We start from the raw sequence: 17,846 nt of genomic DNA on the forward strand, positions 1-17,846 counted from the left end.
TACAATATGTTTTGAAATACATGTACATTGTGGAATGGCTAAATTTAGATAATTAACATGTGCATTTCTCACATGCATTTTTGTGTGCAATGGGAACACTTAAAATCTGCTTAAAATTAGTAATCAAGTATACAATATATTGTTATTTATTATAGTCACAATGTTGTACAATAGAGCTCTTGAACTCATTCTTCCTAACTGAAATTTTATATTCTTTGACCAACATCTCTCTAAACCCTTATCTCTCCACACTCCTAGCCCCTCGTAACTACTACTCTACTCTGCTTCTATGAGCTCAACTTTTTAGATTCCTATAAGTGAAATCATGTGGTATTTGTCATTCTGTGCCTGATTTAGCATCATGCCCTCCAGATTCATCTGTATTCAGGCACCTGTTCTTCTTCATGCTCTGACTGAGTGGGCTGGTGGAGTTCAATGGGGTCCTATCTATTCCTTATAAAGATTATCAGAAAATCCTCTTGCTTTCAGACCAACTTAAACTGTTGGACTCAGTGATATCTGGTTTATTCAATTCTTGAGAATTTTCAAGGTTCTGTAACTTCTTAACTGTTTGGCATATAATTAGCTTACTTCTTATTAGATATCCTATTATAGACTCAAGCTTCATCTCTCTTTGGTCTATGAGGCCGCTTCTCATTTATTGCTTTTCAGTTTCTAGATTTTGTTGACATCTCTTATATGCTGTCATTATTTCTCTTTTTTGTGGATTTATAGTTTTAAATTCCTTTTCCTTTTATTTTAGTGGGATTTTAGAAGGTAACAAGGAAAAAACAATTATACTCAGTCCACCAAGCTTACCCATAAATTTTTTTAAATTAATAATTCTATTTTAATTGAGAAAAATTAAATAAAAGAAGTGATTAGTAAAGTTATAATTGGGTTAATTTATTTGCTGGGTAATTCAACTTAAAAATAATTTTTTTTATTAATAGTAAAGTGATGAGGAAAAATGAACATATTGCTTTAGCTATTAGATATTTCACTTTACATTTTCTTTTCATGATTTTAAAGATTATAATGACAACAAAAATTATAATACAAGGGAAAAATGCAGACTACAAATTTGTAAATACTGCTTGATCACACATATGTAACTCTTGAGTTTCAGGAGGAAAAGATAGATTTTATGTTCCGTTTGTATGCCAATAAAAATAGTTATAAATATTCTTTACTTTTCATTTGTTGTATTCAGGGTGCTTTGATGTTTAGCAGTGGTCATTCTGAGCCCATAAAATGGTAAGAAATAGCTCTGAATGGGAGCACGGAAAAAAGAGAACAAAGATATAGGCTAGACACCACAGAAAACTCTGGACTCCGAGATAGGCAAGCAGCTTTTGAAGTGGTCCTTGACATTTTTCCTGGCGCTACAACTGGTCATGACTTTGGAATGTCTTTCTATTAGCAGATGATGAGCATATTTGTATTTGTAAATGTCAGACAGGCCATGTTGGGAGTGGGCAGCTCTGGAACTATGTATGTGGGAGGTAGGGTATTTTTTTCTCCTTGTAGTTTTTCGTGTTCTCCAAATTTTCTATAAAAATCATCTATTAGCTGCCAGTGGAGAGTTCAAGAGATGTTCAATAGATGCGGTCAACAGGATGCAGATGGGTGTAGGACATAAAGAAGAGGAAGAAGGACCCTGGGTTCTGGGCAGGCAACGGATGTAGTGCTCTGAACTGGCCAATGTAGTTCCTTCTAAAGGAGCTGTCCCTGCTTCCAGTCCCCAACAGAAGAGAGGCCACCGGTGCACCTATGATCCCACCAGCCTTGGGCATAGTTGATTAGAATAGGTATGAGCTTTGGCCCAGAACTAAACTTTGACAAATTTCTTTGACACTCCTCTCTTTGAAAGGTGGATATATCTCCTTCAACTCCTTGAATCTGAGCTGAGTTTAGTGAGCAGCTGACTGCTAAGAGTATGGTGGAAGTGATGCCACATGACTTACAAGGCTAGGTCAAAAAAGGCAATGCATCTTTCGCTTGGCTCACTGGAACAGTCACGTTGGAACCTTGAGCCACTGTGTAAGAATTTCTGTCATCTAAGGCCATCATCCTGGGATGAAGCCCAAAGTAGTGTACATGGAGAGACCCTGCAGAGAGCCGAGAGTCCTTGAAACCTCAGAGGAAAGAGAGGTGCCTAGCCAGCCCCCAGCTGCTTCAGCAGTTATAGTCTTCCAGCTCCAGCCTTTGACTACAGCTATGTGGCAGACTCTGAACCAGAACTACCTGGCTGAATGCTTCTCAAATCCTTGACTCCCAGAAACAGGAAAAAAAAAAATAAAACGATCATTGTTTTAAACCACTGAAGTGTGTAGTTTCGTGACACAGCTATAGGTAATTGACTTATGGTACCAAAATATTTTCCAATTGTCTACTACTATACAACAAACTATTCCAGAACTTAGGGTATGAAGCATGCATTTTATTATGCCCACACATGCTGTATGTCAAGAATTCAGACAGGCGCAATGAGCATGGCTTGTCGCTGCTCCACAGTATCTGATGCATCAGCTGGAAAGACTCAAAGGCTGGGAGTGATCGACTGGGAACTGTTGTCCTCTGCAGATAGCTTTACTCACACATGTCCGGTGGTTGATGCTGGCTGTTTTCTGGGACCTCTGCTGGAACAGTCAGCCACAGCCCCTACCTGGCCTCTTTGTGTGGCCTGGGCTTCTTCACAGCCAGTGGTTGGATTCCAAGAGCAAGCTGCTGGTGTCTTAAGGCCTAATCCTGGAAATCTGCACACTGCCACTTCTCTTGTATTCACACAGTCCAGATTCCAGGGGAGGAGACATGAACCCTGTCTCTGGATGGGAGAAGTGTCAAAGATTTTTGTGTACCTTTTAAAAACTGTCACACATCCCATAGGCTAGGTAGTGATCTATACCATGGTCTGGCTCAAAAAGATGAACTGGGTTAATTATTTTCTCTTTTCAAAAATTTGAACTAAGGAATACAAAGGAACACTTCAGTTAGAAGTGGTGGGTAGAGATGAAAAAATACCATGAAGTATAGACAAGGCCATGGTAAGTCCAGGTTATAAAGAGTCAGGAACTATGAGAAAGCAAAATATCTACGGAGTAGAAATACAATGAAGAGAAAAGGGGAAATGGAATAAAAGAAAATTCATATAGTCCTGGAGAGGGATCATGGCAGGGAGCAAGGCAGGGAGCCTCTAGAATGCCCAACTCTTTCTGACAGTTCCTATTCAGTTCCCATTCATTTGTTGTTTTTGACACTGATCTTACTTTTCTTACCCATTTTTCTAGGTCACAGCCAATAACAATATCCTACATGGCAGTAGGACATGCTGAAATGAGTGGGGCTAGGCAGCAAGTTTCTTCAGTCCTCAGAATGTTTACTGACATGTGAGAGCCACATTAGAGAGAAAGAGAAATAACTGTGTGAAGCAGTTGCTGCTGAGTAGTAGGAAAGAGCCACTGTGTGCTTATTACTGCCTCTGCACTTTATTACAGGCTGGGAAGAGGTATAGGAAGTGGGAGCAAGAAGAGAAAATACCTCACTATTTCCAAAGATGTATTGTTTTATAATGCACATTGAAATGGAAATGGATAACAGTAGATACATGGTTTTATCCAACTGTAGGGATTATTTTCATAAATAAAAGAATGAACAAAATTTCAAAATACATTTGGCCAATAGGTTTTCTCTGAAATTTGAGAACCCTTATCTGGTAGACATTAGCCACATCATTACTAAATTTAGTGGCATACTTTTGTGTGTGTGTGTGTGTGTGTGTGTGTGTGTGTGACACAGTCGTGCTCCATCGCCCAGGTGGAGTGCAGTGGTGCGATCTTGGCTCACTGCAACCTCTGCCTCCCGGGTTCAAGCGATTATCCAGCCTTGGCCTCTTGAGTAGCTGGGACTACAGGCATGCATAGTGGCATACTCTTTTAATAGAAATATTTGTTACCCAAGAAACTAGGGCCGAGCATGGTGGCTTATGCTCATAATCCTAGCACTTTGGGAGGCCCAGGCAGAAGAATTGCTTGAGCACAGTAGGTTGAGACTGTAGTGAGCTGTGATTGCAGCACTGCACTCCAGCCTGGGTGACAGAGTGAGACCTGACTCAAGAGAAAAAAAAAAAAAGAAGGAAGGAAGGAAGAAAGGAAGAAAAAAAGAAAGAAACTAGCTGTTTTCCCGATGTCTTAAATGGGGCATTTTGATTTTATCTACTGCAATATACTGATTTTCTCTTCTAAAGAAATAGTAGGCAGTCATTAAAGTACCACTATCAAAAAGGTGTTGATGCCAAAGATATCATTATTTTATTAGAAGAGAGAATTCTGGGTTGTGAATAATACTGATATGTATATTTGTCTTACAGGACTCGCTCGCTCCTTCCTTCCTTCCTTCCTTCCTTCCTTCCTTCTCTTCTTCTTCTTTATTTTCTTTCCTTTACCAAAGACTCACTTAAAATTCTGCCAATAAAGTAGTGTTTTGAGCTGCTCTTGCTATGACAGAGAGGATACAATGTGAAGTCAAGTCAGGGGAAGGTTGTACCTACTTACAAGGGTCATTCTTTGAAAAACACCTGGGTTTTTACTCTTTTATACCATAACACACTAACATTTAATACCTATTGTAGTTATTTAACCTAATAACCATACCAAAGATATAATGGATCTTTCTCCTGTAGGAGGAACATGGAATAATAATGCTTTAATTTTGTATGTCTCTGTTCTCTAATGGCAGGCTGTCATTTTCTATAATTTACCAGAGATTATGAACAATGTGTGTAGGCTGAGTGTAGTTGCTTAGTAACCACCTTTTAAAACTTTCTTAAATGTAATTGCCTCTCTGCCAGGGAAACACTGATTCAACAAATTTGCACTGAACCACTTCTTAAGCAACTCAACACATTAAATATCCCTGTGCTTTTTATTTCAAATTATTTGCCTTTTAAATTCTGTTAAGGTAAGCCACCTTTGTTATGATCATTATTTCTCTTTGAATAAAGTGAGACTTCCAAATGATTATCTGTACATTGTCGTATTCCCTACTGTTTTTCTGTATCTCTGTTCTTATTGCTTTTTTAGAGTTGAGGATAGAAACTTGCAAAAAGTCATGAAAATCCCCAGTTTCTCTCTGAATAATTCTAAATGCTTTCAAACACCACCAGTCTGGAGTTTGTTTAAACTTGTATATCAAAATTTGCATCATATGAATGTTCTCTTGGCTTCTGTCTCTGATTTCACTTCTTTCTGTTAATCAAGCATCTATATTGCTCTTAAGAAAATGTGAACTGCATGAGGACAGCTTGCCCATAACTTCACTTTTTATGGTTGTGTCCACCCATGTACACTGACTTGCAGGGGGAAAGGGTTAAAAGGTAGACTTCAGTGGAATATCTATTGTTGGTGTTTCAAATCATTAATTGCTTTGCCATTTCAAGTCCAACTTGTGTAGCTGCCCACATTTTCTCATTTGGCAGAAAGTTCTGTTGATGTAGGAATAGTTCACAGCTGATAACAAGGTTGACTTCCTCTTTGATTCTAAGTTTGAGGTGGATGTAAGATAGAAGAGACCAGAAATAGGTTTGAGGAAATGAAAAGGTTCGTATTTCTGTTCCCAACCCCCAGACTTAGTAAATGACCTCCAAGCTAGAGGAGAGGAGATTTTAGAGAAAGGAAAAAAGGAAATGAGAAGCAGTGTAATGATTGCACTCTCTGAACTCCACCTATGCGCCTGTTCTCACCCTAAAAAATCTTCCTTAAGTCTCAGGATCCTAGAGAGGAAAGTCCCAGGTACGATCTAGAACAACAGCAAGATGGAGAGAAAAGCCCTGCTCCATGCCAGCTTAGCAAAATGGGAGATGGTATTTATGAAAAAAAGTGAACCAGAGACAACACCCTCTCAACTTTTCCCATGGATCTGGAATCCAGTTTTTCCTAGGGATCCAGTATGTGGACACAGAAGTTGTCTAAGAGTAGGAGCTGGAACGCCTCCCAGGAAGTCACCTATTGGTCTGAGAAGGTCTTCACTGAAAGAATGCTGCATGCACTTCCAGCCATGGTCCAGATGGAGTGTGGAACTGAATCCAGAGGACTGGCAGCACCAGAAGGCAAAGAAGAGCCTGTTGTCAAGAGCTCTGAGCCCTGCTCAAGGTCACATTGCATACCACTTGAACCAAGAGGGCAGGGAAGTTATATCAGTAGTAGACACTAGCAGAGACAGGACCTTAGAGCCTTAGAGTAGTTACATATATTCTACAAAGGCCACAGTGCTCCCAAAGACTTCCCTATGACTCAGAAACTGCCCTGGGGAGAAGGATGAAGGAAGACACAACATTCAGCTCACTAAAATTTAACCTGGTAAGTGACTTGATGACAAGTCAGAATTGATTGAGATGAGAATCACTGCTGGACTGAGAAATCTCAAAAGTTCTTGTTTTAAGTTGTCTGCCATTAGAAAATCCACAGAAACAACTTTGAGTTATATGAATAAAGCAATTGAACATGTTTGCACTGTTTAGTTCATACCTGTGTGGGTCAGCCTGGTTGTGTCTCAAGATAGGAGGGGTTGGGGGGTGTGTATGGGAAGGGACAGAGGAGGTGGTAAGTCTGAGTGTATTGGAACATATATCCTATATGGGACAGTCTGGTGATAGGATCAAGAATAGGCTACCTGGACACAAGCAGCTGTGGTTTGAATCCCGACTCTGTCAATTACCAGTTTTGTGTTTTGGGACAAATTCTTTAATCTGCTCAATCTAACTTTCCTTATCTGCAGAAATATGATAATATTCAACTCCATATGGTTGTTGTGAGGTTTTGAGATGATATACTTAAATATTCGGCACGTAGTGCCTAGAATGTAATGGCAGTGTATCATATCCTTGACCTCCAGTGCTCTTACCTCCTCCCCACCCCCACCAGCCCCTTCTATCTCCCTGTATGCATGAAAGAAGTCTCTGAGTGGGTAGAACTTTATCTTATTCACTTCTGTTTTCATAGTGTCTGGTACATAGTAAGTTCCCAATAAATAGTTGTTGAGTGAATAAGTTGGGGTGGAACTCTAGGAAGACAGCTGGGAGTATTAAAGCAGGTTGTACATGTGAGATAAGTCTCAAATGGAAGGATAAAGCTTAGTGGAGTGAATGGAAGAGCAGGTGGTTACAAATGCTAAGCTTCAGGAAAGTAGGTTTTGATCAGAGTGAGATAAACAGAACACAATTACATATACACCTATTTACAATAGAAAAGAAACAGAAATCTATGGTCTGTACACACAAAAAATCCTGTGCTATAAAGGAATACCTTTATATTTAAAAAAAGACCACTGTATAGACCACTGTTTGTGTTTTCCAACAGTGTGGTGTACATTTGTGGGGAAGTGCCCGTGTGTATGTTAATGTGTATTTCTGAATATGTATAAAATACTTGGCCTAGATTTTTCAGTCTTACCTGAGCTTTTTGATCAGTCTTTCTATCATCTATCTTATGCAAACTGAGTTTTTCTCTATTAAAAATGTAAATAGAATTTAACTACATCACAAGGTCAGTATTAATGCTTTATGATTCTTTGAGAGCTTGTAAAGATGAAGAAAGTGTTAAAAGATTTGAATTTGAAATTTCAAGATCACTGTAGGTTTTTAGAATACAATTAACCCTTAGACCTGGCTCGTTTATAAAATGAGTAACAGACTTGACCTTGGAATAAGAGCAAACTCTTAAACGATAATGGGATTAGGACATAGTATGCCTTTCATCTTTTCTTTTCTTTTTTTAAATAAGAAGCCTTTAAAATCTCATGTTTATAGTTTTTATTATTTTTATCATAACTGCTTAGAATGATGGCTAATGGTTTTCTGAAGGAAGAATTTTGTATTTCTAATTTTTGAAGAGATTTAATATCTTTGACATGGTAAATGATGCTGTTTAATTCTGTTTTCCTTGAAAATCTTCATTCAATTTCATAGTTTTAGGTATATAAGGAATGTCCTACATACAAAATAATCTTCCCTAATATTATGACATTCTCATCAAGTGGTTCATAAGCAGATTTGGCAGATAAAAATTAGATGTTAGACCAACAAATGACTATTAAGTACTTCTTTCTGTGCAGAATGATTTACTAAATCACAGATGCCCTGAATTAAAATGTATACACATGCCATTCCCGTGACTGGTGTGATCATGTTTTTCACTTCTGAGGCAAGTTAATTTTCTATCAATTTGTTATATATTTGCAAAAAAATCACAAAATACTTATGTTTTTATTAGGATTTTAAGCTTTGAAACTATAGCTTCTTTTTTTTTCTAATCAACAACATGAAATTAGATTTGTGAGTGGACTATTGCTTTTCATTTTTAAGAACAAAATGACCAATTTGTTACTATGACTACCTAATGTCATAGGTAGGTAGTGACTATCTAGGTCGGTGGTGTGGGTACATATGTAACAAACCTGCACGTTGTGCACATGTACCCTAGAACTTAAAGTATAATAAAAAACATGTATGTGTATGTATAAAAAGAATTGACCAAGACAATTTTAGGTTAGGAAAGGCAGATTTATTAGAGAACGTATGAAAATACATTGTAAGGGTGCAACAAACAGGTCAGCAAGAAAGGAGCTGACTGCAAGGTGACAAAGGCTTGCTGGGGATTTTATAGAATGGTGCTGTGCTGTGGGCTGAAGAGGGCTTTGTACTAATAATGCCAGTGTTGCAGTGAGCTAACTTGGATTTTTCTATCAGCCGAGGGGCTGGTGATAAGTCGGGCACAGGAAGATTGTGAGTTATTTGCGCAGAAGGGGTATGTGTCCTGTATCATGAAGAAAGGCAGACTCATAGCTTATCTGCTTTCTTTTTGCTTTCCCCTGCTCTCACCAGCCTAACTCCTTTTCCCTAAATAGGACTCCACATCTAACACTTGTCAGAATTTAATTGTTAAATCCCAGGATGGCACACAAATTGGTATTCAGTTTTGATGGAGTCATTGGCTCCAGCTTCAGCTACACGAGATGACCCAGCAAAAGTCAGCAGGAATTATCATCTAACAGTAGCTCATTCTTTTTTAGTGGAATCTCTTAAAAGATTTTCCTCAGCTAGATGATATTTTCAATATTAGCCACTAGCAGAACTGTTCTGCTAGTAAGTACAGTTCTGCTATGTGCATAGCTGAACTGTGTTCTGCAAGTAAATACAGAGTCCAGTTTTTGAGTTTATGTATGTCTTTATCCTTGAGACCATATTCTTTTCATAAGACCACTTTAGGAAATAGCTGGTGTAGGCAGTTCCACTTCAGGCTAGGATGTGAAAAGATGTGGATGGCTTTTTTGCCCATGGTAACACCATGAAAAACCCAGACAACATACAATTCATATGTACCTATGGGATTTTTGAGGAGTGTCGGATGTAGGTAAGCCTTTACAAAGTGATTACAAGAAAGAAAAGTCTTTCGTAAGTGACTTTTTACTTATGCTTTTTTTTAATGCTGTGGCAACTTCTGGGTGGAAACATAGGATCTTTTTTTTTTTTTTTGAGAGGGAGTCTTGCTGTGTCACACAGGCTGGAGTGCAGTGGCGCGATCTTGGCTAACTGCAAGCTCCTCCTCCTGGGTTCATGCCATTCTGCTGCCTCAGCCTCCCCAGCAGCTGGGACTACAGGCGCATGCTGCCACGCCAGGCTAATTTATTTTTATTTTTATTTTTTTGTATTTTTAGTAGAGACAGGGTTTCACCATCTTAGCCAGGATGGTCTCGATCTCCTGACCTCATGATCCACCCTCCTTAGCCTCCCAAAGTGCTGGGATTACAGGCATGAGCCACTGCGCCTGGCCGAAACATTGGATCTTAATATAGGCAGGAGGAGGAGAAAGTGTCAAAACTCAAGAGACTTGACTGATTCCAACAGAAGCACTGGTGAAGGAGTGGGCAGGTAAAAGTAAATTTACCACCGCATGTTCTCACTCATAAGTGGGAGTTGATCAGTGAGAACACATGGACACAGGGAGGGGAACATCACATACCAGGGCCTGTCAGGTGGTGGGGTGCTAGGGGAGGGATGGCATTAGGAGAAATACCTAATATAGATGATGAGTTGATGGGTGCAGCAAACCACTATGGCACGTGTATGCCTATGTAACAAACCTGCACGTTCTGCACATGTACCCCAGAACTTAAAGTATAATAATAATTTAAAAAGTCAATTTACCCCAAGTTAAATAAATACACAAAAAATTATCAACTGATAAGAACAAAAATAAATAAAACGTCCTAAAGGCTACCAGAGGGGGAAAAAAGATGTAACACATACAGACGAGAATTATGACTGACTTAACATAGGAAACAATGCAAGGTAAAAAGATACTGGAATGACATATTTAAAACACTACAAAAAACACTTTTCAATCTATAATTTCATATGTAGTAAAAATATTCTTCAAACATAAAGGCAAAATGAAGACATTTTCAGAAAAATGAAAGCCGAGAGAATATTTCATCTATAGATCTTCACTATAAGAACTGCCTTCTCTACTAAAATTATAAAAAATTAGCTGGGCATGGTGGCAGGTGCCTGTAGTCCCAGCTACTTAGGAGGCTGAGGCAGGAGAATAGCATGAACCCAGGAGGCGGAGCTTGCAGTGAGCTGAGATCAAGCAACTACACTCCAGCCTGGGCGACAGAGCGACACTCCGTCTCAAAAAAAAAATAAAAATAAAAATAAATAAATAAATAAAACTGCCTAAGGCAAGTTTTCAGTTGAAGAGCACTGGTATCAGTAGAAAGCTTGGATCTACAATAATGAGTGAGGAATGCCATAAAAATAAAATAAGTAATAAATACACAACAATTTAAAAACTTACCTTAGTTTTCGAAAGGCATTTGACTAAGACAAAATTAGCATAAATACATAATAAATATATCAAAAAGAGAGGAAGTGATAAATAGAAATATACATGCTGTCACAAGTTCTTAATGTTATATGTGAAGAGATGTAATATTAATTCCATGTAAACTGTGATAAGTTAAGGATGCATACAGCAGCAACTAGAAATAAACCAAAGAGGTATAGGCAAAAAGTCAAAAAAGGGCATAATACCGAATACTAGAAAATATTTGAATATGAAGTAAACATTCCTACCTAAACTATCAAGAATTTAAAAATTGGCCGGGCGCGGTGGCTCACGCCTGTAATCCCAGCACTTTGGGAGGCCGAGGCGGGCGGATCACAAAGTCAGGAGATCGAGACCATCCTGGCTAACACGGTGAAACCCTGTCTCTACTAAAAATACAAAAAACTAGCCGGGCGTGGTGGGGGGCGCCTGTAGTCCCAGCTACTCCGGAGGCTGAGGCAGGAGAATGTTGTGAACCCAGGAGGCGAAGCTTGCAGTGAGCCGAGATGGCGCCACTGCACTCCAGCCTGGGCGGCAGAGCGAGACTCCGTCTCAAAAAAAAAAAAAGATTTTAAAAATTGATACATCTACTAAAGAAAAAGTTATTTTTCTATTTTTTAAAATATTACAAATTCATTGTCAAATGAAGAGGCAATCAATGATCAAGTAGCTGAAAATGTAGGGCAAAAGTATTATAGAAGTGTCAGCAAATTAATTTACATTAAGTTCTTTTCCTAAATTTTGTAAAGACTGAGTCTTTGAGACCATCTGTCAGTCTTTAAAAATTTTTTTTAAACTCTACTTTATTCAGGTAAAATGTAAATAAAATAAAAATAAACTCTTAAAATTGCATGTTTTAAATGTACAGTTTGATTGGCTTTGACAGATATATATATGTACTACCACAATTAAAATATAGAATGCATCTATCACCAAAAAAAAAAAAAAACCTCCTCTTGTTCCTTTGGAGTCAGTCCCCACCCAACCTTGCAACTGTAGATCTGCATTCTTTCACAATAGGTTTGATTCTCCTTTTAAAAATTTCATATAAACCAAAGAATGGTGTATTTACTCTTTTTTTTCTGAGTTCTTTCATTCAGCACAATGTTTTCAGATTCATAGACATTTTTACACATATATGTACTTCATTTCTTTTTTTTTGCTGAGTAGCATTCTATGATATGAACATACCACTTATTTATATCAATTCACCTATTGAATTGATATTTGGGTTGTTTCATCTTGTGGATGAAGCTGCAAAGAACATTCATGTACAAGTCATTTTGTGGACAAATGTTTTCATGTTTTAAAGATAAAATACCTAGGACCGAAATGTCTGAGTTGTATGGTACATACCACTTATTTATATCAATTCACCTATTGAATTGATATTTGGGTTGTTTCATCTTGTGGATGAAGCTGCAAAGAACATTCATGTACAAGTCATTTTGTGGACAAATGTTTTCATGTTTTAAAGATAAAATACCTAGGACCGAAATGTCTGAGTTGTATGGTAAATGTATGTTTTTGTATAAAAACTATCAAACTATTTCATTGTGTATTTCTTTAAACTTGCATTTCCCTAATGACATCTTCTCATATTGGTCATTCAAGTATCTTATTTTGCGATGTGCCTCTTTAAATGTTTTGCCCATCTTTCCTTGATTTATATATCTTCTGAGTTCTGAGAGTTTTTATATATTCTGCACGTAAGTCCTCTGTCAGTTATATATGTAGTGCTCATGTTTCAGTTTTTGCTTTGTTTTTTAACATTTTCATAATGGTATCTTTTGAAGAGAAGTTTTTTCTTCTGACAAACTTCCATGTGTTATTTCCTTCTCTTATTGTTTGTGCCTATTGCATCCTAAGAAGGCTTTGGTTACTCAAAGTGGCAAGGATGTTTTTCCTATGCTCTCTTCTAGATGTTTTATAGTTTTAGCTTTTGTGTTTAGGACTTATCATTTATTACCAATTAATTTTTTATTATGATGAGAAGTAAGGATTGAGGTTTCTCTTCCCCAGCCCCCAGTTGGATTGCAAGTTGTTCCAGAACCATTTCTTTATTCCATTCCACTGATCTATATGTCTGTGCTTCAACCAGCTCTACTCTGTCTTTATTCTTGTAGATTTATAGCAAGTTTTGAAATTAGGTGCCTAAGTCCTTTAACTTTGTTTTTCTTTTAAAAAATGGACTATTCTATATCTTTTGCATTTTTAAATAATTTTAGGGCTCACCTCAATTTCTAGAAAAATTCTTGCTGGAATTTTGAATTGCATTGAATCTACAGGTAGATGTGATTTGGGCATTTATTGATCTTACACACATTTTGATAGATTGATCCCTAAACACTTAATGATTTTTTTCCTATTATAATGGCATTGGACTTTTAATTTCAGTTTCCAATTTTTAACTGCTAGAAGAGAGAAATACAATTCATTGTTACACAGTGACTATTATCCTGTGATCTTGCTGAGTTAACAAATTAGTTCTACTGACTTTTGTGGTAGATTCTTAAGGATTTTCTACATACAGGTATACCTCATTTGTGCTTTGCAGATAATTTTTTTTTCTTTTACTAACTGAAGGTTTGTGGCAACCCTGCATTAAAGAAGTGCATTGACACCATTTTTTCCAACAGCATGTGCTCACTTAGTACCTCTGTGTCACATCTTGGTAATTCTCGCAATATTTCAAACTTTATTATTATTATATCTGATATGATCTGTGATCAGTGATCTTTTAAAATTTTTAACTTTTTGTGGTTACATAGTAGGTGTATGTATTTATGGGGTGCATGAGATATTTTGATACAGGCATGTAATGCATAATAATGCATAATAATCACATCATATAAAATGGGATATCCATCCTCTCAAGCATTTATCCTTTGAATTACAAATGATCCAGTTATACTCTTTTAGTTATTGTAAAATGGACAATTAAATTATTATTCACTATTGTCACTCTGCTGTGCTATTAAAGAGTAGGTCTTATTCATTCTAAGTATGTTTTTGTTCCCATTAACCATCCCCATTTCTCCCCCTCCCCACTACCCTTCCTAGCCCCAGATCATTGTACTCTATCTCCATGAGTTCAATTGCTTTAATTTTTAGCTCCCACAAATGAGTGTGAACGTGTAAGTTTATCTTCCTGTGCTTAGTTAACATAATGACCTCCAGTTCCATCCATGTTGTTGCAAATAACGGGAACTCATTCTTTTTTGGGCTGAATAGTAGTACTCTACTGTGTATATGTATCACATTTTCCTTATCCTTTCATCTGTTGATGGAACTTGGGTTGCTTCCAAATCTTAGCTAGTGTAAACAGTGCTGCAACAGACATAGGAGCGCAGAGATCTCTTCCATATACTGTTTTCCTTTCTTTTCAGTATATACCCAGAAGTAGGATTGCTGGATCATATGGTAACTCAATTTTTAGTTTTTTGAGGAAGCTCCAAACTCTTCTTCATAGTGGTTGTACTAATTTACATTCCTACCAACAGTGTACAAGGATTTCCTGTCTCCACATTTTCACCCTGATTTGTTATATAATGCTGTCTTTTGGATATAAGTCATTTTAACTGGGGTGAGATAACATCTCATTGTAGTTTTGATTTGCATTTCTTTGATGATCCATGATGTTGAGCAGCTTTTCATATGCCTGTTTGCCATTTGTATGTCTTCTTTTGAAAAATGTCTATTCAGATCTTTAGTGTATTTTTAAAATCAGATTATTAAATTTTTTTCCTAGAGAGTTGTTTGAGCACCTTACATATTCTAGGTATTAATCCCTTGTCAAATGGACAGTTTGCAAACATTTCCTCCCATTCTGTGGGTTGTCTCTTCATTTTGTTGATTGTTTCCTTTGCTGTGCAGAAGCTTTTTAACTGGGTATGATCCCATTTATCAATTTTTGCTTTTGTTGCCTGTGCGTGTGGAACATTAGTCAAAAAATATTTTCCCAGATCAATGTCCTGGAGAGGTTTTCCCAATGTTTTCTTGTAGCAGTTTCATAGTTTGAGGTCTCTGACTTAAGTGTCTTTAATCCTTTTTTTTTTTTTTTTTTTTTTTTTTTTGAGACAGAGTCTCGCTCTGTAGCCCAGGCTGGAGTGCAGTGGCATGATCTTGGCTCACTGCAACCTCTGCCTCCCGGATTCAAGCCGATTCTCCTGCCTCAGCCTCCCAAGTAGCTGGGACTACAGGTACCTGCCACCACACCCGGCTAATTTTTTGTATTTTTAGTAGAGATGGGGTTTCACCGTGTTAGCCAGGATGATCTCGATCTCCTGACATTGTGATCCACCCGCCTCGGCCTCCCAAAGTGCTGGGATTACAGGTGTGAGCCACCATGCCCGGCCATCTTTAATCCATTTTGATTTGATTTTTTTAAGGTGAGAGATAGGGGCCTAGTGTCTTTCTTCTGCATATGGATATCCAGTTTTCCCTGCAGCATTTATTGAAGAGATATTCCTCTCCCCATTGTTTGTTCTTGGCATTTTTGTCAAAAATGAGTTCACTGTAAATGTTTGGTTTTATTTCTGGGTTCTCCATTCTGTTCCATTGGTCTGTGTGTCTGTTTATATGCCATTACCATGTTGTTTTGGTTACTATAGCTCTGTATTATTATTTGAAGTCAGGTAACATGATTCTTCCAGTTGTGTTCCTTTTGCTCAGGGTGGCTTTGATTATTCTGGGTCTTTTGTGGTTCCTAAATTTTAGAATTATTTTTCCTGTTTCTGTGAATGATGTCATTGGTATTTTGGTGGGGATTGTACTGAGTCTGTAGATTGCTTTGGGTAGTATGAACATTTTAACAATATTGATTCTTCTAATCCATTAGCATGAAATATCTTTCCATTTGTTGTGTCCTCTTCAATTTCTTGCACCTAGGTTTTATAATTTTTATTGTAGAAATCTTTCACTTATTTGCCTTAGTTAATTTCTGGGCATCTTATTTTATTTGCAGCTATTACAAATGTGATTGTTTTCTTGATTTCTTTTCCTAATTGTTCACTGTTGGCATATAGAAATGCTACTCATTTTTGTATGTTGATTTTGTATCCTGCAACTTTACTGATTTTTAATGAGTTCTAATAGTTCTTTGGTGGATTCTTTAGGTTTTTCCAAATATAAGATCGAATCATCTGCAAACAAGGATAATTTGACTTCTTCCTTTCTAACGTGGATACCCTTTATTTCTTTCTCTTTGTCTGATTGCTCTAGCTAGGATTCCCAGTCCTACGGTGAATAACAGTGGCGGAAGTGGGCATCATTGTCTTATTCCAGGTCTTACTGGAAAAGCTTTTGGTTTCTTCCATTCAGCATGATGCTAGGTGTGGGTCTGTTGTATATGGCTTTTTCGTGTTGAGGTATGTTCCTTCTATACCCAGTTTTTTGAGGGTTTTCATCAGGAAAAGATGTTGAATTTTATCAAATGACTGTTCAGCATAGACTGAAATAATCATATGGTTTTTGTCCTTCATTCTGTTGATATTAATGATCACTTTGGTTGATTTGTATATGTTGAACCATCCTTGCATTCCAGGGATAAATCCCACTTGGTCATGATGAATGACCTTTTTAATGTGTTGTTGAATTTGGTTTGCTAGTTTGCTGTTGAGGATCTTTGTATCAAAGTTCTTCAGGGACATTAGGCTGTAATTGTCTTTTTTTCTTATGTGTCTTTGGTTTTGGTATCAAGGTAATACTCAGCTCATAGAATGAGTTTGGAAGTATTTTCTCCTCCTCTAATTTTTGAGATGGTTCGAGTAGAATTGGTATTAGTTCTTCTTTAAATGTTTGGTAGAATTCAGAAGTGAAACCATTGGATCTCAACTTTTCTTTGTGGGGAGACCTTTTATTATGGCTTCAATCTTGTTGCTTGTTATTGGTCTTTCAGGTTTTGGATTTCTTCATGGTTCACTCTTGGTAGGTTGTATGTGTCTAGGAATTTATTTTTTCTATTCCCAATTTTTGGCATGCAGTTGCTCATAGTAGTCTCTAACGATCCATTGAATTTCTGTGGTATCACTTGTAACGTCTTCTTTTTCATCCCTGATTTTATTTATTTGGGTTTTCTCTCTTTTTTTTTCAGTCTGGCTAAAGGTTTGTCAATTTTGTTTATCTTTCCAAAGAACCAATTTTTCTTTTCATTGATCTTTTGTATCATTATTTTGTTTCAATTTTATTTCTTCCCTGATTTTTATAATTTTTTTCTACTAATTTTGGTTTTGGTTTTGGTTTGCTCTTGATCTGATTTTTTCCTATGTTCGCTAAAGGGAAAATAGCAATTTATTGACTGAGCCCATAAAACTAAGGATATAAGATTCACTTATATTGCATCGATGAAGTGATTATCTATCATTTGAATGAATCCAGATTAAATAATGAGGATCTTGATATCTCTCAACCTCTGTCTCTTGCCTCTTCACACATGAGGGCATTTACATTCTGAAAGTTTAAAGTCTCTGGGAGAAAAACCAAAACATTCTCTTCAGAATAATCCAAAGGTACTCATAAATTCTTTTAAAGTGGGCTCCGGGAAGTCCTAGCCAGAACAATCAGGCAAGAGAAAGAAATAAATAGAAACCAAATAGGAAAATAAGAAGTTTAACTATCTCTCTTTGTTGATGGGGAAAGAGAGTCTCTAGAGCGCCAGATGAGCTGGTCTCCCATGGGGAGCCATGGGCAGCCTCTGAGGAGAAAGGTCTCCTTATTGCCTTCATGTCTTTATGTCCCTAGAGCATAACCACTCCGCGGCATTCCACAGGTTGCTCGGGGAAATAACACTCCCTTGAAGCAGTGGAGTATAATCAAACATCTTGGCTCCTCCTGAAACCTGCTCCCAACTCCATTTCAGTCCCGATAAGTTAAAGATCTTAAGTAGTTTAGACACACGCCTTTGCTCACAGGAAATTCACAGAAACCGCCACTGCTATACATCTTATTGAATGACTCACTAGT

At 37.4% G+C, this 17,846-nt stretch overlaps 1 pseudogene; it reads left to right on the forward strand.

Moving 5' to 3' along the window:
- Window positions 1-2,489: 2,489 nt before the first annotated feature.
- LOC129036196 (bridging integrator 2-like) overlaps window positions 2,490-17,846 on the forward strand; it is a 61,392-nt pseudogene continuing 46,035 nt past the window's right edge.

The sequence above is a fragment of the Pongo pygmaeus genome, chromosome 4 (genome assembly GCF_028885625.2).
Source record: "Pongo pygmaeus isolate AG05252 chromosome 4, NHGRI_mPonPyg2-v2.0_pri, whole genome shotgun sequence".
NCBI classification, from domain to species: Eukaryota; Metazoa; Chordata; class Mammalia; order Primates; family Hominidae; genus Pongo; species Pongo pygmaeus.